The sequence below is a fragment of the Triturus cristatus genome, chromosome 3_2, assembly GCF_964204655.1.
Source record: "Triturus cristatus chromosome 3_2, aTriCri1.1, whole genome shotgun sequence".
Taxonomy (NCBI): domain Eukaryota; kingdom Metazoa; phylum Chordata; class Amphibia; order Caudata; family Salamandridae; genus Triturus; species Triturus cristatus.
In genome coordinates this window covers 257,337,257-257,360,677 of record NC_140584.1, presented here as the reverse complement: position 1 = coordinate 257,360,677, position 23,421 = coordinate 257,337,257, and the positions used below count along the sequence as shown (strand labels likewise).

The 23,421-nt window shown below is 45.2% G+C and overlaps 1 protein-coding gene across 4 annotated transcripts in view; it reads right to left on the bottom strand.

The window, feature by feature from the left end:
- Positions 1 to 23,421, bottom strand: part of LOC146857073 (uncharacterized) — a 345,333-nt gene that overhangs the window by 213,596 nt on the left and 108,316 nt on the right. For 3 of the 4 annotated variants that reach the window (XR_014979538.1, XR_014979536.1, XM_085646799.1), the window contains exon 4: positions 17,079 to 17,141. The exons of the other annotated variant lie outside the window; for it this stretch is intronic. The gene's annotated coding sequence lies outside the window, so the exon portion shown is untranslated. The remainder of the gene's footprint in view (positions 1 to 17,078; positions 17,142 to 23,421) is intronic. 4 annotated transcript variants of the gene reach the window in all.

Here is a 23,421-nt window from a genome sequence, read left to right as displayed (position 1 = left end):
CCGGCGGAGCGGTCGGGAAGGAGGATTGGGAGGTAGAAGCCTGGATAACCAGGCTCTCGGGGGTGGGGTGTTGGGACAGAAAACTGGGGTCGCCCGGAGCAGGGCGGTGGCGCCTGGCGACGTTCCTGTCCACAGGAGGGACTGTGGAGGGCTTGGACCAGGTGCCCTGCAGAACGTCAATGAGGGCCTCATTGAATTGCAGCAGAGGCTCAGTGGAGCTTGCTGCAGACTGAAGCACCTCAGTGAGGACGTTAGTCCTCACAGCCACGGCAGGCAGCTCGAGCCCAAGGGCTGCGGCCGCCTTGCGCAGCACCACAGAGAAAGCAGCACCCTCCTCCGAAGCCACAGTCGGAGGAGAGATGAATCCAGTGTCTGGTGAGGTATCCAGACCACTGGCCTCCCCCAGTTTGTCTGCCCAGTCCTGTGACAGCTGAGCCTGAACGGCCATAGGATCCTCGGACCCCTCCCATTCGCCCCCGTCATCCGATTCCTGGTAAACAGGAGGAAGGAGCGGAGCCGGAGCCGGACACATAATGTGTCTCTAACGGCGCCGTACGCGGCGTCCATCGACGCCGCAACGGCGCCGGATCCGGAGCGGGGCTGAACTGGGGCTCGACGCCAAGCGGAGCCGGCGTCGACGCCGGCGGAGGAGGCGTGACGAGGTCGACCGGCGTCGACGGGACCGAGTCCCTCGGGAACCTGCGGCGTCGTGGCCGGAGCCGCCGGCATGCAAGGTTGCCCAGTCGGGTCCTCGGGGCCCGAAGGCGCGCCAGCGGGCGTCGACGGCGGAGCCAGGATCCTCATGGCCGAGAGGAAGGCACTGACTTCCGCCGGCGTCGCACCAATCCCAGGGACTGGCGGGTATGGGGACTTGCGCGGCGCCTGCGGCACCGCTTGAGCCGCGGGGGTGGAACCACCCTGACCCTCGGCCGAGTCGCGCGACCGGCGAGGGGAGTCCGAAGAGCGGTGTCGCCTCTTGGACTTCTTGGAGTGCTTCGACTTACCCGAAGACTTTGAGCCAGACGAGCGATGATGACGTCGGCTGCGGCTCCGCGACCGATCCTTGGACCTCCTCCTGGACCGGGATCGAGAGGGGCGCGGAGCCGAGTGGTGAATCTCGAGGAGCTTACGGGACCGCTCCCGTCTAGCCTTCGAGGTCAGGGCCTTGCAGTCCGAACACAACTCCGCGTCGTGGTCGAGGCCCAAACAGTAAAGGCACCGGCGGTGATCCGTAACCGACATCAAGCGGTTACAGACAGCACAGGCTTTGAAACCAGGCATCCTACCGGCACCGGAGTCGAGACAAGATCAAAAAGGATCAAAAAATGTAGTCAAAAAAGAATAAAAGGGGTAGCTCTCCCGGATCTGCGCTTACTGGCGCGGAAAAAAGAAGAACTGACGTCAGCGCGCGAGGGCGGCGTCTAAGTACTCCGACGACGTCATTCCGGCGCACGACGCCGACGACGGACGCGGAGCCGCAGACGACGCCTAGCGACGCGCAAGGGGTATTGCTGACGAAAAAATCTTCCGGATCCAGTCTGACGCCTGGGGATATTCTAAGATGAGGAATCTAACTAACGTGTTTCTTTCAGATGTATTTAACGGCTGGGAAGGAGATTAAGGGCACAACCCAACATAGGATTCGGAATAAGCTCTAAGAAGGATCTTGTGTGGCAAAGTAGTGCACGGCATAGGTCAAAGTCACGCAGGTTGGCACAACAGAGGTAAGTGGCTGCTCCTGTTTATAATATAGTCCGCCTCATGATGGTAACTTGTTCAAATTAATTATATGGTAGTAGCAGGCTGGTAATACCGGCAATAAAGAATAGACCCTTCGGTGGTACAGAGCTAAGTACTTAAGGAATTGAGAGCACGCACCAACAAAGATGGCCCCGAAGAAGAACAAAGTCCGTTAGGAGAACACCGGGTCGGGGAACATGGCAAAAGAGCATACTACGGAAAATAGGACACACGGGGCCAGTAGGGAAAGCCCTAGAGTAAAGAAAAAAAGGGCCTCAGTGAGAGAAGCAACAAAGGAGGTTAATAACGGAGCTGCCCAGGAAATAAAAAAGGGGCACGGTAGCGTCCAGGACAATAAAAGACTTTGTGAGCAAACACTTCAAAAGGATACACTCACCTCTGAAGTCCCCGGATGTAGAGGTAAACCAGCAGAAATTGAATGACTAAATAGATCAGTGCACTCAAACACTAGACTCGTCCTTTTTGGTAAATCATTCACTTTTAAGTCAAAAGGAACTTATTATAGAACCTCGTCTGTCGTCATCCCCACACAAATTTTTTAATTACTGGATCAAGAAGTAATGGTGATAGACCCGTCTGAGAACATCAGCAATGGAGTGGTATCTGACCAGAATGATGTTTCAGTGTCAGCTCGCAGGGTCAACCTGAATAAAAGCAGGGAGCTGACGGGTAACCCAAGAAGCAAAACGACAGAAAAAATCGCCCGAAACACAACTTTGGATCTAAATATCTCAGCAGCCACATCGGCTTCAATGTTGGACATAATGTTGATGTTACAAAGAACCTTGCAAGGACTTTTAGAAGTCACAATGTTAAATAATGAGATTTTAATAAACCAAAAAATGCAAGAACATAAGTCTGTGGGCGAGCTACAGGGCATTAGAGAACAAATGCCAAGGTTAACTAGACCAGTCTCTGACCAACAGCCCCCTAATCTTGCGGGGGATGTAGAGTCACCTGAAGTCACACATGATGTGTATATCTCAAGATAGCCAATGTTGACAAAGAGACGGGGTGATTATTCCAGGTACAGGTCTATTAATTATACAAAACGATTAGTAGTAGGAAGGTAGTTACGAAAGCAGGGGGTGGTAAAGGCACAAATTAAAGGGAGGGAAGAAAATGGTCCCTCAGAAATTGGGTTTCAAGGGAAGAAAATTTCAAACCATCCAAGGAAAGAGGAAGGGTGTTGAAAAAGAAAGGAAGAAGAAAGAAGTAGATGTACAAAGAAAGGCACAACTAGTTTTATCCCATAAAACTAGTAGGGAGAGCCAGAAAGGATCAAATCCCGGGCAAAACAATGGTACGAATGTCAACCCTGGGGAAATAAGAGCACATAGAAGTACGACTAAGGCAAGCACGAGGAAGAACACCTATCAAGGAAGCATGAATTCCCATACGATAGGATCGGAGGTTGAAGGCAATACGTGGATATATTTTGAGCCTGCACAAGTAGGAAAGGAGGGGGGGGGGGGGAGGGGGGGGGGAAGTAAAAGGAGGAATATTCCCCTAAATAGGTCCCGGCTCCTTCATTCATTTGCAAAATGCCCTAGTTTGAGAGGAATTGGATCTAAAGCACAAGTTACTATTTGTGTAACGATATATCTGTAAGAGACGTTCGTTGGTGATAGATTCCTTACCTTAGAAAATCCCCAGGCGTCAGACTAGATCCGGAAAGTTTTTTTGTGAGAAGTACTCCTGCGTATCAGCAGGTGGCGTCATGCGGCTCCGCATCAGTCGCTGGCATCGTAAGCGCCGAGATGACGTCACGGAGACTACTTAGGCTCCACCCATGCGCGCGGACGTCAGTTCTGTACACGACTTTCTGCGCCAAGAACGCAGAAACATGCAAGAAACAGACCACTGGTGCCATGAAACTAGGGACCTGAAAGGGATGACCTTAACCCTAGAAATCAATTTGCAGAACTGGGAAGATGGGTGGGGCGGTAAGGAATCTATCACCAACTAATGTGTCTTACAGATATATTGTTACACAAGTAGTAACTTGTGCATCTGAAAGAGACAAGTTAGTGATAGATTCCTTACCTTAGAATAAATACCCCAGCAATACCAACCCCGGTGGTGGGTCTGCAAACAAGATTACACCAGAAAGTCACGGAGAACAGAACGGCCAAAGAAGCCGTCTCTCCGGACTGTCAAGGCAGTAATGCTTGGTAAACGTGTGCAATGAGCCCCACTTAGCTGCCTGACAAATGTCCTGCAAGGGAACACCGCGTCCCAAGGCTGTAGTGGCTGCTGTTGCCCTGGGAGAATAGCCACGCAGCCCCACAGGAGGCTCCTTCTTATCCAACGAATAACATGCATTGATGCACAGAACAACCAACGAGAGATAGTTCGTTTGTGCACGGCCTGACCTTTCTTGGCGCCCACGTAGTCAACAAAAAGTTGGTCATCCACCCGGAACTTCAGACAGAACGAGAGCGCACATTTTGGGTCCAGACGGTGGAGCCTCTCTTCCTCTTTCAAAGGATGCGGAGGCGGAAAGAAGGTGGGCAAAGTGATGGTCTGCCCGATGTGAAAGGGCGTAACAACCTTTGGCAGGAAAGAAGGACGGGTCCTTAAAACCACCTTGTCCGGATGAACAGAAAGGAAAGGAGGATTAACAGAAGGAGCTCACTCACCCTTCTGGCAGAGGTGATAGCTACCAGGAAAGCCGTCTTAAGAGTGAGAAGACATAAAGGACAGTTATGGAAGTGGGCGTGGCGTGATTGGCTCCGGCATCCTGAATACGAGAGGCAGTGGTGGTTGCGGGCGGGGCTCGGGCCTGGGCGACGATTCGGCCAGATTGCGAACTCCTGTGCCCGGTGGGGGCAACAACGCAAATGTAGCGGCGGTGTGCCGGGATTGTGGGGGCCCACGGCGCTTGCGGCAAGGAGTAATACAGACCTGAACGCGATGGGAAGGAGACAAGTCACTTCCGGTTCCGCGGTGAAGCAGAAGTTTGTCTTGGATTATTGAGACAGTGTGAAGAACACAGCATGAAGAACACCGAGGCTGTACGGGAAGGTTAGCGCCAGCAAGCACGTACAGATTTCGGAGCGGTAAATATCGGATACGGTCCTCATAGGTGAGAGCCATGGAGCGAGTGCCTGAAAAAAGGGAGTAAGAGAGCGCAGAGGAGAGCGCATAAGTGGGAAGTGGTGCCCGTATTCCGTTTTTTTGGACTGAGCTGCAACAGACCCGCATACCCCCAAAGGGAGGGGGGGGGGGGGACTGGGGGGTTGGAGACCACAAAATAAAAAAAAGGCCAGTCAAGAGGGGGAGGAGTAACTGGAATGCTCTGGAGTGTTCTAGAACCTGTTTAAGAAAGGTTACCCCCGCATGAGAAAAAAAGAAAAAGGGAGGGGGAATTATCACGGCAAGCCCGAAGTACCACTACGGCACAGCAGAGGTAAATGAAAGGGAATTAGGCAATTTAAGCTCTATCTTATTGCAAGACGTAATTGAACGCTGTAATATCTGACAGTTTAGTAGTCACGTGGGGCTCACCAATAGAAACCTTAGAAACCTAAAAACTAGCCCATAAAGTGATGGATATATCGGACTTTTTTTATTGTAAAATGGCCCCTAAAAAAGCGAGGAGTAACAAAACAAGAAGGAACCCCCAGGATACAAATAAGGAAACAAGTGAGTCAATCCTTGTCGAACCCTTAGAAGAAGCAAGTGATAGGAGGGGTCAAAATAAAGATTTAATGAAGAAAACAAAAAAAATGCCGAATATACCGAACACTTCGCATGTGAGCACGAAAGGAAGCAACGCAGTATCTAGATCAATAAAAGATTTTCCCTGACTATGACATCGGTGACAGAGTATGGGGAGTCTTCATAAGAGGGTCACGCTCAGAATGTCAGTTTTGCCAGGGGGGAAAGAAGCATTACGGATAAAAGCATGGGGCACTGGACAAAGGGTGTTTCCAATATAATATAGTCCGCCTCATGATGGTAAATTGTTCAAATTAATTATATAGTAGTAGCAGGCTGGTAATACCGGCAATAAAGAACAATAGACCCTTCGGTGGTACAGAGCTAAGTACTTAAGGAATTGAGAGCACGCACCAACAAAGATGGCCCCGAAGAAGAACAAAGTCCGTTAGGAGAACACCGGGTCGGGGAACATGGCAAAAGAGCATACTACGAAAAATAGGACACACGGGGCCAGTAGGGAAAGCCCTAGAGTATTCTATGGAAGAATTGTTACGTAATAGCACCGAGAACTTAGACTTGTCGGCAACTCCATCTGCTTCAATGTTGGATATTATTTTAATGCTACAAAAGATCCTGCAGGGCCTGTTAGAAGTCACACTTTCAAATAATAAAATATTAAAGGCACAAGAAACAAAACTAAAGCTCACTGTATGTGAGCTACAGGGGATAAGGGGTTTAATGCCATCAGTGGTTAGACCGGTGTCAGACACTCCCAAAAGAGGGGGCACAGGAGACACAGGGACATTGGACCTATTGAATCAAGTTCAGGATGTGTATATATCGAAACAACCTGTTAATCAGGAGAAGAAATGAATATAGGTGGCAAAAGATTAGACTTCCGTCAAGGAAATTCACCCAGTACTCAGGAAAGTGTAAAGGGAAACAAACGGACAGTAAAAAAGCAAAGTGTAGAGAAGATAAATCACATGCACCAAAGGTAACAACTGAAAGAAGAGTTCCTTCTATAATAACTAAGAAGGAGGAAAGGGAGCAGAGGAAAGATAGTTTCCAAAAACGTGGGCATGAAATAGGTTTGAGGGAAACAAGGGAAAGAAGGTCCCAACAAAGAAACCACCGGGAGGATATAATGGATGAGAAATGGACTGAAAAAAGGGCAAACTTAAAAGATAAGCAAAGCAACCCAAAAAGTATAGGGAAAGTGGGTGTTAAGATATTAGGCCCAAGCAGTAAAAGAGACATAATTGAAGGAAAAATGAGAGATCGGGAAGCCACAGAAGTAAGTGGAAAAAAGTGGATATACTTTGAACCCCAGGAGGTACCTAAGGGCAGAAAAAAACTAAGAAAGATTACACCATTAAATCGCTCGCAACTACTTTTTTCCTTCGCAAAATGTCCAAGCTTATGTAAAATTTAATCAAAGGATTTAAGGCAGGTTGGATTTCTAACTAGTAGCAAAGGGAAGGAATTGACAAAAGTTGAAGTATATTAAGGGATGATTAAATCTGCAATAATAAAAGCTGAAAAAGTGATACTAAAAGAAGGAATAAGATTAATCACAGAGGCGGAAATAGAAAATGTAGGCCAACCAGATAGTAACTTCTTGAACTGTCACGCAGGATTGGGGAAAAGACAAGCTAGAATAATATCAGGGGCATGTGGAGTAAGAGAGGAAATTAAAATTATTGTTGAAAACCATGAGTTGGATAAGAACTGGGGAAATTGGAGTACTGAGGACAGAGAACTAAATTAATCTTGGTGGGCTATAGATTAAAAGAACAAATAAAGATGGAATATGTAAAAAATACTTCACGTCAGGCCGACATGGTCTGTCTGCAAGAGACTTGGTTATGCGACAGTACCCAGATAGTTGAAGGCTTTACACAGATTTTAAAAAGCAGCGACAAAAGCCAGATTTGGTCGCCCATCGGGTGGCATTATGACTCTAATATCCACGAAAACAATAAACAATTAATCTTTGATAAATACCTCTTGTAGATGGATACTAGCCAGTGAGATACGTCTACAGGACCGGGGAAGGCAAAGTGAATATGTGATTGTGGTTAATATACAAGTGCAGTGGGGTACCCCAGGAGAATATGTAAAAGAAATGGGGTTCTTTAAAGCAGATCTGACAACCCGAAATGATAAATACGGAAGGATTTTCTAATTATCATGGGAGATTTCAACCATAAGCTAGATCCCGAAAAGGTGGACCTTTGGATGAAGGAAATTTTAGATGCATATGAGATAGCGCCAGCCCTCTTTCCCACTGGTAAAATGAATAAACAAGATGAGGAGGTAGGGAGATTACTAGGGTCATTTGGGTTTGTTAGTTTAAATGGTAGATCGGAATTCAATAGACCAGCAGAACAAACATTTAGAAGGGGAAATCAACTATGCCCTATAGATTATCTTTTCGTGCATGCCTGGAATTTTGCCTCACTAAAAAAGTTTAAGGTGATTAAACGTAAAGAAAGTGACCACTATCCATTGTATTGTGAAATATTAAGAGCTCCCCCAAGAGTTTGCGAAAAAGTTTTAGCACAACCGATGGATTACCCAAAAAGACTAACCACAAAATTGACGGAGGAATATATTACAAAATTGTCGAGCTTCCAACAAAATTTAGACCCTGAGATAGCATGGAGCCCGAGGGTTGCATGGTTTGAAGCAAAAATCAAGCAGGCTGCATTATGTCTATCTGTCAATTTAAAGAAGACAGATAAAGGGGGCAAAGATCAGCAAGGGGGTGGCAGACAGCAAATGGCTTGGTTTGACTCCACATGTAGAGAGAAAAAAAGGCAACCAAGGAGAGAGGAAAGAAGGATGAAATTAAGAAACAACCAGGAGGGCTACAATAAATTATTAGAAATGAGGAAGGAATATAAAATGCTAGTGAGAAGTAAGAAAAGATGCTTTAAAGAAAAATGCTGGGTTTCTCTGCTAGAAACCATAGAAAGCAAAAATACTAAAGGGTTTTGGAGGCTGATTCAAGATGCATCGGGTCGATCCCCAGGAACCATGAGCTGTGAAGTCGATGAGGCATCCTGGGAGGAGCATCTAAATCAATTATATAAGCCTAGATATGAGCCAGAAATTAGTGGGGAGAAAACCTTGAGGCGACAAGTAGTAAAAAATCTAATTCCCTTAGGCTCGTTTGAAAACGTAAAGAATACTATTAAGAATTTAAATTTAACCCGTGCGGCTGGGCCTGATAATTTACCTGCAGTAATAATAAAAACAGAGCTAAAATGGTGGGCCCAATTCTTTTAAAAAATGTTTACAGCACTGTTAAACACAGGTATAATTCCAAAATCCTGGAGGGGAGCCGTAATTAGGCCTCTGCATAAAAAAGGGGATAGAAAGGATCCTAAGAATTATAGATTAATCAATCTATTAGATATTGGTGTGAAAGTGTTCTCCAAAATAATCCTGGGAAAAATGAAGGAATGGGTCGAATTAAACGCAATTGTCCCGGTAGAACAAGGTGGGTTCAAAGAGGGACACTCAATACTCGACCATTGTTTTGCCTTGTGGGCCGTGGCTAGGAAGACAGTAGAAGAGCAGGGTAGATTTATACTGCTGTTTTGTCGATTTCCGGGTGGCATTCGATCTAGTAGATAGAGAATGCTTATCGGAGACGCTAAAAAGATATAATATCCCCGACGACATCCTACAAGTAATTCAAGGTATGCATAGTGAAAATTGGGCACAAGTTATTAAAGATACAGCAGGAGGTTTAACCGAAGAGATACAAATCAATAATGGTCTAAGACAGGGATGTGTTTTGGCCCCTCTTTTATTTTCCATTTTTCTTGCTGACTTACCGAAACTATTAATAACTGAAAGAGGAGCAAGCCCAAAGGTAAATGGAAAGCATCTGTCTTGCCTACTATATGCAGACGACCTAGTTATCTTAGACCAAACGGAATTAGGGTTGCAAAGAAAGCTAATTGTTTTTGAGGCATATTGTTTATCCAAACACCTAGCCTCTTCTGTGCTCCATGACGAGATGGTCTCGTCATGGAGCACAGTCGCGCTGTGCCCATGACGAGACTATCTCGTCATGACACCCACCCACGGGGGAAGCGCCAGGCACAGGAGGGGGAAAAGGCCTGGCAGCGAAAGGGTTAATAGTAAACTTGGAAAAAACAAAAATATTGTGTTTTGGAAAGAAAAAAACATGAATATAGCTAGTTCTTGGGCCACACAAAATTGTAAGTTGTTAATGAATATAAATATTTGGGTGTATGGTTTGATAGAGCTTTAAACTGGAATATGCACCTACAGGCCCAAAAAACAAAATGTCTAGCAGGAATCTGTGGGTTGAAAAAATTCAATAGCATCTACGGAGACATGTCACATAGACCAGGGTTGAAAGCATTTAAGGCTATGATTCCCCCTCAGATGCAGTATGGGGCAGGAATTTTATGTTTGGGGGGAAATGTTCATGGGAGAAGGAGGAAGGGAAATGTTTAAAAAAACTCTTCTCTCCTTGCCTAGCTCCACAATGGTACAGGCCATTAGGCTAGAACTAGACTGGCCAGCATGGAACATACAAGTTCAGGTAAACCTGTGTAGATTTTGGAAAAGGTTGGGATCAGGAGAAGAGGAGAAAGTGTCATGTTGGTATAGGAGGGAGATCCAACAGAGTAAATTAAAGTGGGCAATAGCTACCAGAAAAAAACTACACTCTATTTGTGAATCCCTAAAAGCAAAAATTAACCCAGAATGATTGTGTATTGAAGAACGGAAGAGTGCTCTAAAAATCTTGGGAAATGTAAAATCTAGACAGATCAACATGGATTACTTGAATCAAAAAAAGTCTGTATTTTATGTTAAATACCTGGAGTAACGATAATTCGTATCCATATTTAGATACTGTACCAAATCATGGGATTAGATTGGAATTATTAAAAATGAGAATAGGTATCAATCCCGCCCGTGCAAATGAGAAAATAAAAAACATATTAATGGATGACTATGGTAAATGTACATGTGGGCTAGATTTAAAATGTACTAGCCTTCATTTTGTAATGGATTGCCCAAAACTGATATCAAGAATGATCTTAAGGCCACTCTTTTTAAAATATGGAATAAGCACAAGGACGCAAGCAATTGAGCTACTTACGGACATGCAGTTCTTAGATAGTGCAATTGCCTTGGCGAAGTTTGTACAACTAGCCAAAAGATTTCTCATGGAATAAGAAAATGGAACAGGGCGGTCGAAGGAGGGATAAAAGGATGGTAATAGAATGTCTTTAATTATTTTATGCACTGAAATTTTTAGGTATTCTGCTTTGACTCATAGTATGACATTACAAAAACAAGTTTTTATGAAAACATAATGAAATTGGTTTTTAGGCTCTTTTATAAATTTTAACAATTGTATTTTTAATTTGAGTATTTTTAAACTTATAGCATATGTAGTTTAAAGACCAATTGGTCACAATAAACTTATTTTTGATTGATTGATTGACAGTTATGAAGGGGCTCAAAGGGAGCGCACATCAGATAGGTCAAAACAAGATTTAAGTCCCATTGAGGAATTATGAAAGGCACGGGAGGAAACTTGTGTGTAATGCCTTTGAGGAAGCGGTTAACAAACGAGGACTTAAAAAGAGAAGGCTGATCTGGAAGCCGTAGGAAGGCGGAGATGGCCGAAAGATAACCTTTGATAGTGCCCAGAGCAGAGCCCTGCTGGGCCAAAGAAAGAAGGAAAAGAAAGACCTCAGGAAGAAGTGCAGAAAGGGGATCCACAGCCTTCGCTGTTCACCATGCCACAAACTTGTTCCACCTGCAGGCGTATACCGTCTTAGTGGGCGGACGCCTGGCTGCCAGAATTACATCACAAACTTCTGGAGGAAGATCGAAAGCTGTCAACTGTCACCGCTCAATCTCCATACATGAGGTGGAGGCTGGACAGGTTCGGGTGGAGGACCGTCTCCTGCTGCTGCGACAGAAGATCCTCCCGAAGAGGCAGTCGGATCGGGGGATCGATCGCCATGCTGAATAGCTCGTGATACCAGTATCTTCGTGCCCAATCCGGAGCCACAAGGATGACTTGGGCCGGTCGCGCCGAATCTTCTTCAGCACTCTGGGCAGAAGTGGTATAGGCGGAAAGGAGTACAACAGACCGCAGCTCCACTTGCAGTGAAAAGCGTTACAGAGCGAGTGCCGCCTTGGAAATTCCAATGCGCAGAACTGATGACATTGCGCGTTCTCTTCGGTGGCGAATAGATCTAACCAAGGCTCTCCCCACTGCAGAAAGAGACCTTGTGCCACGTCCGAGTTCAGGCGCCATTCGTGATCCATCATGCACCACTGAGTTTGTCCGCCCTGGCATTCAGAGAGCCTGCCAGGTTTTGAACCACCAAGGTGATGCCTTGATATTCCAGGCATGTCCAGAGGCACAGAGCCTCCTGACATAGGGTCCACGACCCCACCCCGCCCTGTTTGTTGCAATACCACATGGCGGTGGTGTTGTCCGTGAACATCTGCACCACACTCCCCCAGACAGAGGGAAGGAATGCTTTCAGTGCAAGTCTGATCGCCCGAAGCTCCAAAAGGTTGATATAAAGCCGGGACCCCGCCGGAGACCAGAGGCCTCTGATCTCCGCCTCTCCCAAATGGCCGCCCCATACCAGGCGGGACGCATCCGTCACCACTGTGTTCTCTGGTTGGGGAAGGGAGAGGGATTACCATTTACTCAATCACAATTAGTGAGCCACCACTGCAATTGTCGTGTACTGCCCTCCGAGATCTGGACCGGTTGCCCTGATGCTGTGCCCACTGGAACTTCAGGTCCCACTGCAGAGCTCGCATATGCCATCTGGCATGTTGCACTAGCAGGATGCAGGAGTTCATCAGGCCCAGGATAGAGGCTGAAAGATTGGAATCATAGCATGAATATCCCGGACTCGCTGCTCGGGAGGATAAACCCGAAACAGCATCAAATCCAGAACCGCTCCGATGAAGGGGAGCTTCTGAGAGGGACTCAGGTGCGACTTCGGCACATTGATGGAGAACAACAGCAGATGCAGGAGGTCGGCCATAGTCTGGAGGTGGGAAACGACTGCCTGGGGCAAGCCCGCCTTCAACAGCCAGTCGTCGAGATAGGGCAAGACAGTAACCCCTGATCTGCACAGGTGAGCTGCGACCAGCGCCATCACTTTCGTCAACACCCGAGGGGCACTAGTAAGGCCGAAGGGGAGCATGGCAAACTGACCTACCATGAACCGCAGGTAACGCCGGTGGGACAGTAGGACGGGGATAAGAAAATATGTGCCCTGCAAGTACAACGCTACCATCCAGTCTCCAGGGTCGAGGGCAGCCTAGACCTGAGCCAAAGTCAACATCTTGAACTTCTCCTTCCGGAGGAAGCGATTGACGTTCCTAAGGTCCAAGATGGAGCGCAGGCCCCCTTTCTCCTTTTTGGGGACCAGAAAGTAGTGGGAATAACAACCACGTCCTACTTCTGGCCCAGGAACTCGCTCGATGACCCCCTTGGCCAAGAGGGCCGCGACTTTCTCTTGGAGAAGCGCACAGTGATCCCCTGACATGCGGGGGAACTGAGGTGGCATGGCTGGGGGGGGCAGACTCGAAGGGGAGGGAGTAGCCCCTTCAGACGATTTGCAGCACCCACCTGTACTAAGTGATATAACGCCAGTGGGGAAGGTGATGTTAAATCCTGCCGCCCACCAGCGTGGGGTGCACCCCAAAGCTCGGACTAGGAAGGCTTTGAGGCGGATGCTGCAAGAGCAGAGGTGGATTGACCCGCACGCTGGCCCCCTGTGCCGCCACGGCGGCCACCATGTCTGCACTGAGGTTGGTTCTGTGCAAGCTTCAGGCTGAACGAACGTGTAGGGGTGCTCCTGCCATGGCCACGAAAAGAACGAAAGGTAGACGTGGCCGGGCACGTGGTGGAGAGACCCAAGGACTTGGCCGTAGCCCGAGAGTCCTTAAAACGCTCCAGCGTACTGTCTGCCTTATCTCCAAACAGGCGAGTACCATCAAAGGGCATGCCCATGAGGGAACTCTGAACATCCCCGAAAACCCAGTGGACCGCAGCCAGGCATGGTGACGTAGGGCCACTGTCGTGGAGATCGCCCTTCCCAGAGTGTCCGCGGTGTCCAGCCCACACCAGAAGGCGAACTTTGCAGTGTTCTCTGCCTCCGCAACAGCTTGGTAAAGTACAGCCCGAACATCCTTCGGACACTGGGGCAGCGTCTGCGCCACCGAGCCCCACACAGCGTGAGAGTAGCGTCCCAGGAGGTATGCGGTCTTGACTGACCGCAGCCCCAAGCAGGCAAAGGAAAACAATTTCTTGCCAAACTGCTCCAGCTTCTTTGATTCCTTATCAGTCGGGCGGTAGGGAATGTGCTTTGGGAAATAGAGGCCTGGATGACCAGGCTCTTCGGAGTTGGATGGTTTGTTAAAAAGGAAGGGCCACCCAGAACCAGGCGATGACGCCTGGCCACGTTCTTATCCAGAGGAACCCCTGTGGCTGGTCTGTATATTAGGCGTCAGGACACTCAGGCTCCAACGGAGCCGCGGGGGAAATACCCCTTGCCCCCTCGTCCACGTCCAGAGACCAGCGGGGGATGTCGGAGAGCGCAAAAGCTTCTTTGACTTTTTCTTATGACGTCTCTTACCCGACTCAGAGTGTGAAGACTTTGACCCCGAGGAGCGATGGTGATGGCTCCGCGGTCGGTCCCTCGATCGACCCCTGGACCTCGAACGGCACGGAGACGACTGGCGGGCCTCCACCAGCTTTCGGGACCGCTCCCGCAAAGCCTTCGGAGCCATGGTCAGACAGTCGTAACATGACCGGGAGTCATGGTCGCGCTTCAGACAGTAGAGACAGACGCCATGGGGGTCGGCCACCGGCATCGTACGGCGACAGGCCCCGCAGGATTTAAACCCAGGCATCCCTAAGCGGCACCAGGAGTCAAAGACTCAAAAGAAGTAGAGACAAAAGTCTCAAAAAAGTTAGTCCAAAAGTGACTAGGGTACGTGCTCTAACCGGAACTGCGCTTGCTGGCACAGAAAAAGAAAGAACTGGCGTCAGCGCGCATGGGTGGCGCCTAAGTAGTCTCCGTGATGTCATCTCAGCGCTTATGATGCCAGTGACGGACGCGGAGCCGCACGTCGCCACCTACCGACGCGCAGGGGTGCTGCTGACGAAAAAACTTTCCGGATCCAGCCTGACGCCTGGGGATATTCTAAGATAAGGATTCTATCACTAACGTGTCTCTTTCAGATGACCTGCGTCAAGTGGGGTTTAGAAATAATTATAAAGCTATGGAAATAACAAAGGTCTTAGTATACACTGATCTGGTAAAGGTGGCAATTGTGAAAGCAGAACAAGAAGTACAGGAGGCAGGGATAAGGATAATCCCAGAGAGAGAATTAGAGGAGGGTAGTCTACAAGGTGGATAATTTTTAAATTGCCACACAGGGTTAGGTAAAAGACAGGTAAGGTTGATAGAGGAAGAGGGGGAACTTAACGGAAAACTAAATATAGTGGTTGACAATACAGATATTAGTAATCTATGGGAGAACTGGAGTCATAGGAGAAGTCTTGCAGGCCCCTCCCAGTGGTACAACGGGGATGACAACTGTTTAAGTGACATAGAATAGGATAAAGGGGTGTCGCCGAGCCTGAAGATTATATCTTGGAATATAAAGGGTCTTTGAGGACATGTAAAACAAGAAAGTGTCTGTGAGTTAGCTCTGAGCTCCGAGATCATTTGTTTACAAGTAACATGGCTAAGCGACAGAGAATGTGTACATTTGGTTCTTATAAATGTCTATATGTAATGGGAGAGCCAAGTGGAATACGGGATAGAGATTTTTTTTTTTTTTTTTTTTAAAGAAGACATTGACCTGTTATGTGAAAAATATAATAATGATAGATTCTTAATACTTGGAGATTTTAATCATAAACTGAACCCAAGTAAGATAGATCCTTGGTTTAAGAATGTATTGAAAGCCTAGAACATAATGATGGCATCATTCTCAGATAGTACCCCTATAGGACAAGACATACATTTAGGGAAGTATCTGGGATCAAAAGGTCTATTTTACCTAAACGGTAGGATGGATACATATTGCCCCGCAGAGAAAACCTTTAAAATAGGGTCACAGGCTTGCCCTATTGACTATGCTTTTACACATGCGTGGAAGTTTGTATGAACTAAGAGGTTCCACGTATGTCAAAGGGAAGGAAGTGACCATAATTATCTGCAGATGGAGGTTGCAAGCAAGCCTTCAAGTGCACGAGATATAGTAATCCCCCAAGAAGTAGTGTACCCTCAGCGGGTCACAACGAGCCTAACTGAAGAATATATTGTAAAACAGGCAACTTTACAACAGGAGTTAGATCTGGGAAATACCAGAGGGCAAAACTTGGAATGGTTTGAGGAAAAAAATAAAATCGATCAGGTAGTGCAGTGCCTTAGAGTCAAACTAAAAAATAAGAACATAGGAGCAAACATCCAACAAATAACCCCTGTTAGACAGGCCAAGTCGGACACCGAGGAATGCACTAAGAGGATAAGGGAAATAAGGAGAGAAGCACGATCACTCAGAGTCAAATATGAATTGGCTAGGTTTATTAAACTTAGAAACCTGAGAAACGAATATAAAAGGTGAGTGAGAAGCTTAAAAAGGTCTTATAAAGAGAAATGCTGGGAGAACCTGTTGGAAGCCATCGAACCAAATAATTTACAGAAGTTCTGGAAGCTGATACTGGCAGCATCAGGAAAACCAGTTGAGGCCATGAACTGTGTGGTTGAAGAAAACGGATGGGAAGAATACCTGAAGCAATTGTATGGGACAAGTAGTACACCAGAAATAGGAGAACCACGGCATGGGGGGGGGGGGGGGGGGTTTACTGGAAGATCTAAAACTAGACTGCGCAGTAGAGAAGGTGAAGAACATGATAAAGCAGCTACAGCTAACCAGGGCAGCAGGACCTGATAATCTTCCCGGTATTATAATAAAGACCCAGACGCAGTGGTGGGCTGAATTCCTATCATGTATGTTCATGGCCACTTTGGACTCTGGAAAAATCCCCAAACACTGGAAGGGAGCCATAATTAGACCAGTGCATAAGAATTGAGACATGAAATCCCCAAAAAACTGATTGATTTACCTGCTGGACATAGGGGAGAAAGTCTTTGCTAAAATTCTACTAGGCAGATTGAAAGACTGGGTGGAGGAAGGGTCGGATGTGCCTGTAGAACAGGGTGGCTTTAAGGAGGGACACTCCACAATTAACCACTGCTTCACACTATGGGCAGTGGCACGGAAGTCAATTGAACAAGTAGGGAAGCTTTTCTGCTGCTTTGTGGACTTCCAGGCAGCTTATGATCTAGTTGATTGGAAATGTTTATGGGAGAGCCTGGAAAAATATAACATCCCGAAAGTCCTGCTGTGCATTATTCAAGAGTTACATAGAGGGAACTGGGCACAGATAATCAAGGATACTCAGAAGCTTGTATTTTGACTGATTTAAAGCATGAAAATTACTTAGAACACTTTTTATTTTCAAATGTGATGGTCGACATCCTAGTTATTTACATTAAAAAAATTAAATATTAAAAAAAGAAATCACCATTACTGACCAGTCGGAGAAAGTTCCTTACATCCAGGGTCATTGTATTCCATCAGGAATTGGATTTTTTGTACTGTACAAAAAATTATTAAAAATGTCAATTGTATAATGCCTCATTTTGAATAACAACTTTTAAAAATTGCTATTAATATAGACTTTTGCAGCTACTCAGAAGCTTAAGCTTGTATTTTGCCCAATTTTGAGCATGAAAATTACTTTAAAAGCAATTATTTTAGTTCCAAAAGTGATGATTCACATCTGAAAGCCATTTACAGTCTAAAGATGAAACATTAAAAAATCACCATGACTGATCATTCTGAGAAAGTTCCTCAGGTCTGGGGGGTCATCGTTTTTTTTTGGACTCTACAAAAATGTATTCAAAATGTCAAATTGTATTGCGCCTCATGTTGCATTACCACTATTAAGGCCTCGCAGTGACCAAAATTGGCAATTTTATAGACTTACCCTCCTACTGAGAAGCTTGTATTTTGACCAATTTTGAGCATGAAAATGACTATAAGCACACTTATTTTAGTTTCAAAAGTGATGATTCACATCCAACAGTCATTTACTGTCGAAAGGATAAACAAATTAAAGAAATCACCTTTACTGTCCATTTGGAGAAAGTTCCTCAGGTCTGTTAAAAGTACTCAATAAAACAGCAGAGCAGCGTAGTTCCTTACCACCCCTCATACACTCAGTAACCACTGCTCAGTGAAGCACAGCAGTTTAGTACATCACTATCCCTCATGCTCCCAGACCCACCACTCAATGAACCACAGCAGCATACTCTTCCCACCCCTCAGTAAAGTACAGCAGCGTAGTCCCACTTACCACCCCTCAATGAAAAACAGCAGTTTAGTCCCACTTACCATCCCTCAGTTAAGCACAGCAGCATACGGTTACAAATCCATCAATGAAGTGCAGCAGCTTATCACACATCATACTCCCAGTAACCACTCCTCAATGAAGCAGAGTGACGCACTCCCAGTAACCACCCCTCAATGAAGCACAGCAGCATAGTCCCAGTTAGTAGTAGTAAAATACTTTATTCTGTATCCAAGTACCATCAAAGTGTACATGCTCAAAATAAACAATAAATAACATCAAAATACATTTTTTTAAAAACATCAAGTTACTCATGCTTATGGTAAAAGGCGGATGCTATTAAATATTAATTCCTGCAATCATTACTATATAAAAACAGAGAACAAAAGTCGAGCAAGGGCTATGTGCAAAACGGGCAAAAAGCAGCATAAAAAGTTTAGAAAAAATATGTATGATTGGAATTAGGTGGTAATTAAAAGATATCTTAATCCCTGGCAATCTAGTTCTCATCAGTCGGACACCCATAGGATTACAACGCCTGCTGGACATCACATCTCAATACTCAGAAAACAACAAACTAAGTATTAACCAAGACAAGACAAAAGTCATGTGTGTAAATTACCGGAAAATAAAAACAAAATACAACTGGCACCTGGCAAAATACAAGCTTGAAGTCGTTTAAGACTACAAATATCTGGGGGTTATGATCGACAGCAAAGGCAATTACAAAGCACAGTTCGAGGCAATAAAAAAAGAGGGGGTTAACAACAGCAGTAGCTTTAAGATACTTGAAGAATATAACCGCTGGACCAAGCTATCTCCCACTGACCAAGGTGATTCAGGCCAAACTGATACCATCAATCACCTATGGAAGTGAAGCCATGAGAGGGAGGGATGCGGAAATATTAAATGGCACCATCACAAGAGCACTGAGAATAATTTATGGGCTGCCTGGATTTATCTCTCCGGCGCAAATGAGGTTGGAATTTGGGATACAAGGGCAGGAGCTAGCCAGAAAAGGACCTTTTGTTAAAACTTGGTTCAAGATAAAAAAAAGGGCAGCCAGGAACGCAGAATTTTTACTTGTGGAGAGAAGTGGAAACAATAGGAACTTGCCCAGCCAGATATTACTTGAACACTGCACTGGACCAGCTGGGGCTACGGCAACTCTGGGCAATGCCCGGGACCATGGCTAGCTTCAAGAAAATTGTAAACAACATAGTCAAAAAAGAGTCTATTTTACAAGATAAAGCGACCTTGATAAAACGCTCACATGGTTGGCTTACGATACAAAGCTATAGGAAAGCGACTCCTCAAGCCTACCTTCTTTCTAACTTCTCTAGAACCATTAAAGAAAAGTTCTTGAAATTTCGGTTAGGTCTATTACCGACGGCATACCATCTGCCTCCTTGGCTGCGCCCTCCAAAGCCAGCAATGTGCCGTCTTTGTGGTGAAGGAGAGGAGGATATACTTCACATCATAACGATTTGCCGTGAGCTGATGCGAGAACGCCAGCTACTACTTAGACCTATCTTTAACAAAAACCAATTAAGGTCGTGCAGACAAGCGGTGCTTGCAAGCTTCTCTGGTGAAGACATTCAACTTAGCTGTTGCCTAGTAAAGTTTTTATCTAAAAATAAGTGTACTGCAACAGTGTTTTAAACACATTACCTCAAGCTTTTGCCCTAAGAAAATCATCAAAAGGTCAATTAAATGGCCATCTTTCCTCCTTGAGGTGGCACTATGCACTTTAAATATGCACTTTAAATCTGCACTCCTCGGCCTGATATCATTCTGCAGTTAAGACCCTGATTAGGGGGGTAACTCGACCTCACGAACTGCTGCTAATATTCCCAACAGAAATGAAGAAATAAGCTTATGGGCTACCAAGGCAGGGGGAATGGATATTCTCTGCAATTTTAAATGTGTGTTTTTAATCAGCTGTTTATTTTTCTTTTTTTACTTTTCATGTTAATAAGAGATGGCCAATTTTTGTAATGGTTTTAATTAACTGTACAATAAACATATTACTTACTTACTTCCCTGGCAATCACAGTCTGATCTACCACGTTTGAACCAGATCGCCTGTAAAACTTTCCAGATAGTAACAATTACGGGAGTAGTGTCACTCTTCATGATTCTGGAAGCCACTAAATATCTGGTCACCTTAAGTTCACAACATAGGGGAATAATCCATTTCCAGTGCGGGCCTAGGTAACCAGGGCAAAAGAATAGCATGTATGTTTCTTGTTCATTTTCCAATTCACATTCCGGGCAGATACTTGAAGAAGTCCTTGTTCCATTTATTAGTGAAGTACCTCAGAGGTAAGGTACCCAATTGAAAGCGAATATAAAGACTTTGTCCTAAGGGAGAGGAAATAAAGTCTAAACATTTCTCAAAATGAGGAAATGGTTTAATATCTAAAAATCTATTTGTCAATGGGTCAATTGACTGGTTATGGATATGGCTCTCTTGGACAAAAATCCAGTAGCTGGATTTAAAAATATTGTTATCATCTTTGCACCTTTTTTCTGGGTCAGCCCATCCAAATTTGCTTAGCCAGTCAAAAAAAAAACGTAATCCAGTGTGCTGATTTGGCACCTCTTGCACTAAGCAAGTCAACAAGGCAATCTCTGAACTCTCTTAATTCAGCTGTAAGCCAGGCAAACCCAATGGACAAGTGGTCTAAGTGCAGCCAGATCTGCAATTCTTTTTAGTTCTAAATCAAAGAATAGGGGAATTAACGGTGTACTGTTTGGAAAGGAAGCCAGATGTCTGACAAATTTATTTTCTGCAGTGGTAAGTGGAGAAACATCAGTACAACCCCAAGTCCCAGCACTTTAAAGAGTGGTCCCTTGGGCCTTACGATATACTTCAAGGGCCGGTGAGACCGCACAACAGCTCGTTTGCCTGTGCAACCTATTGATAGCACTTGCTCTGTGCTCAACTAATAGCGTGGTTTTGCTAAGTTGATCTTTCCACTTGAAGTTCTCCCTTACTTTGACATCCAGGTAAATAAAACTCCTCACCCTCTCTAGGGCTACTCGACCTACTCTACTAACGGAGCTTTGGCCACTCCCTTCCCAAACACCATATATTTGGTCTTATGAACATTGAGTTCCAAGCCACTTCACACGCAAAAATCTGTGAATTTGTCAACAAGAAGCAGGAGCCTCACTGGTGGCTTAGAGCTGAGAAGGGCATTGTCTGTGAATAAGAGAATCCGTACCTTGCTGCTGTTCTGAACAAGGGAATAATTTCTGCAGTTCATCAGAATATTAACCATGTCATTTATATAAAGGGTGAAGAGCATGGGTGCAAGAACGCACACTTGCTGTACACCCCGCTAGATAGGAAAAAGATTGGTTAATTCTTCCAAGCGGCCGCATCGTACCTGAGCAAAACTATTACTGTACAGTTGGGATCTAAGGTGGATCAAGTTCCCGGGGACCCAATCTTATTTAAAACATGCCACAAATTGGTATGTGGAATGAGATCAAAGCGGCTCTAAGATCAATAAAAGTCACATAAAGTTTCTGATGACGCAGTAAAACTTATTTCCAGTGCAATGTGGGAAATCTAAACATTTGATCAGAGGTACTCATCTTTGAGCGAAACCCAGCTTGGAGGATGTACATAATGTTGTTAGAGTCTACCCAATGCAAAGAATTTGTTTAGCAAAAATATTTTGAGCATTATCGATTAGGTTAATTGGCCTGTTGTTTGAAGGCGCGCAAGCGTCACCTTTTTTATATATTGTAACAATCTTGGCTCCTCTCCAAGAGTCTGGTATCTCACCCCCTCGAGCTATGGCATTAGAGAGTAGATCAAAATAAACAGGCCAAATCTGAGGTTCTGATTTACATAAGTCGCCAGGAATTTTATCCGGTCCTGGTGTGTCTTGCTCCGCCTTTCAAATACAGAATCTCCCACACAGTGGGTCAAACACGGCAGAGCAGGAGACATAAAACACAACAATGCCTAAAAAAGGGTTTTACTTGACAAAATGCAAAGACTCTCTTTTTAGAATAAGGCTTGGAGTTTTATTTATGCAATGCTCTCTAACAGAAAGGCTTTCCCAGATGCCAAATGAACATTCAAATGGATATACATATTTAAATACAAGCAATAACACACTTGGTAAACACAACACACGAACAATACTAATGAATAAACAAGCAGCAAATAGTACTGGACGTCCTGCAATACATAATCAGAAAGATATATACACAAAATACATCAATGATTACTTTGGATGTGCACTCTGACTCATTCACACATCACAAAGAAAACACCTCAAATGATCAAAGCCACTGGCCACACATCACAATGGCAATAATCAAAACTCAGCACTTCACCTGGTGTAAACACTGCATCTTAGCCCACTCCGGACCATGAGATTTAACAGCCAGGGATAAGATCCTCGGCAACCAGGGTTCCGTTGTACCAAAGTAGACTCGTCCGTCCCTATTCGGATTCCAAAATCCTGATCTCAGTCAACAACCCTCAGCTTTATAATCTCAAAACACATACTAGAAGGTTCAAGAGTCTTCCCCTCTGTGTCAAGGAAACTTACTGGAATTGGCCAGCTTCCAGGAAAGCATTCCATGGCAGGAAGGAGTTCCTACATTCCTTCTACATTCTGACATGTTCCAACCTTAATCTTGACGAAGCTTACGAAAGCCTTCCAGGGTACATTAAACAATCTCTCACAAAACAATCCTTGAACATGATTAACCCAAACAACTTGCAAGCCTGTCTGAGCGCACAGAAAAGCTCCAGCAAGGCAGAGTCAGAATTCGGGATGACAGGAGGCCATGTCAAAGCCAATAGTAAGAACTTAATAATACTTGTCAATGTACAACACAATGCACCTTTTGGGCACCACTGCTCATAACACTGCACTTTGAGACCAAAAAGTACATTCCACCACCTCTCTCATGCTTTCAAATGCACATCCCACACGTTCTGTTCTTGGCAAGCTGTTCTACTCTGCGACAGCTCCCACTTCAAAATTACTAGAAGAGAAACAAGGCACATGCAGGACGTCGTACATTCAGGCTACGATAAAATAACACACCAAAGTCAATAAAATGATGGCAGTCAAAGGTTATCACATGGTGTCAGACCACAAGAGTGCCTCTAGCACTACATGGCACCTTAGCAGATTTTAATGAGGAGATAGCTCTAGCAATATCCTCTAGGCTGAAAGTAATTGCTGGGACATGAGCTTCTTTAGCGTCGTGACAAACTATGCCTGTGATAATCGTCGGGTCGCAACAGGGCCCTAAGGTATCTGAAGCCTTTGCTTCATAGAGATTAGAAAAGTGAGATACCCATTTATCAGCTGGTATACGATGTTGGTAGCTCTTCTCATTTTCTGTTCCAGTTTGAGCCACTATAAGCCAGAAAAGGTTATCATTTGTTTTAACTGCAGACATGTTATCCCAGGATTTTTTTGCAAGATTTAACAGGGCTTTATAAAAGTGTGCCTAGCTTGGACTATTACATTCCTATCACAGCA